A 1,457-nucleotide genomic window follows, 5' to 3' on the forward strand; every position below is an offset into this window, starting at 1 on the left:
TGTGTGTGTGTGTATTTGTGTGTGCACATCTGTGCATGATTCAGAATAGGTGCATCAACAGAAGTAACAAACTTTTTGTTGTAAACTTATGGTTGGCAGCATATTTTAGTTTTAGTAGAGGTTTTTCAGTGCTCGCAACAGCATAAGGTCATACGAGCGCCAGAAGATTAGAGGTGTTACAAGAGAGTAACAAACAAAAAAGAAGAAGGGGAGATAAGGACGATAGCTGTTTGATAGGAAAGAAGGAGCAAACCACACCAGAGCACCCGCCAACCACCCACAGCAGCATATTTATTCAGATGAGCAATTGTCAGAGTGTAAGTAAGAGAGTAGTTATAGATCTAGTTTTAGTAAGTGTTTTACGGGACTTGCAACACAATAAGGTCATACAAGTGCCGAAGATTAGAGGTGTTACAAGAGAGTAACAAACACAAAAAAGAAGAAGGAAAGAAAAGGACGATGGACGTTTGATAGGAAAGAAGAAGCAGACCACACCAGAGCACCCGCCAACCACCCAGAGAGAGAGAGAGACAGAGAGAGAGAGAGAGAGAGACAGAGAGAGACAGAGAGACAGAGAGAGAGACAGAGAGAGACAGAGAGAGACAGAGAGAGAGAGAGAGAGACAGAGAGAGACACAGAGAGAGAGAGAGAGAGAGAGAGACAGAGACAGACAGTCAAAAGCAACAACAAAAAACCGGTACAGATGAGATATTTAATGAGAAAAACACACAGACATTTCTCAACCAAAGACAAGACCACTTCAGCTCAACAAATGTACCACAAAAATCTATACACACGTCAAACTTCAGTAGTAGAGTAGACGCTGACACAGGGGTCTGCAGTCTTAGTTTTTTTAGCTTTAGTAGAGGTTTTACGAGATCGCAACTGCATATTAAGGTCATATGAGAGCCACAAGATTAGAGGTGTTACAAGAAAGTAACAAACATAAAAAAAGAAGAAGGGGAGAAAAGGACGGTAGATGTTTGATAGAAAAGAAGAAGCAAACCACACCAGAGCACCCGCCAACCATCCACACAAAAATCTATACACACGTCAAACCCCGGTGGTAGAGTAGACACTGACACAGGGGTCTGCACAGTCTAATAATAATAGTAATAGTAATAATAATAGTAATAATAATAGATAGCATTTGTATATAGATAGCATTTGTATAGCGCAAATCCCCGCTCAACAGTCTATACTATGCCTATAATATACTATACTATTACCCCAGTAGACCTGAGAGCATTCTGAAACAACCTCAACTTCCTGGGAAGCATACTACAGGGCAAGCGGCCATTTATAGACGCTAAAACACTAACATACTGACACGATCTTTCGCTGTCTACCCCTCCCACGACGGATCAATGACCGGCAAGCCAAGCCCATCCCCACAGAGAGAGAGAGAGAGAGAGAGAGAGAGAGAGAGAGAGAGAGAGAGAGAGAGAGAGACAGAC

This window comes from Aplysia californica, unplaced genomic scaffold (assembly GCF_000002075.1).
Source record: "Aplysia californica isolate F4 #8 unplaced genomic scaffold, AplCal3.0 scaffold00430, whole genome shotgun sequence".
NCBI classification, from domain to species: Eukaryota; Metazoa; Mollusca; class Gastropoda; order Aplysiida; family Aplysiidae; genus Aplysia; species Aplysia californica.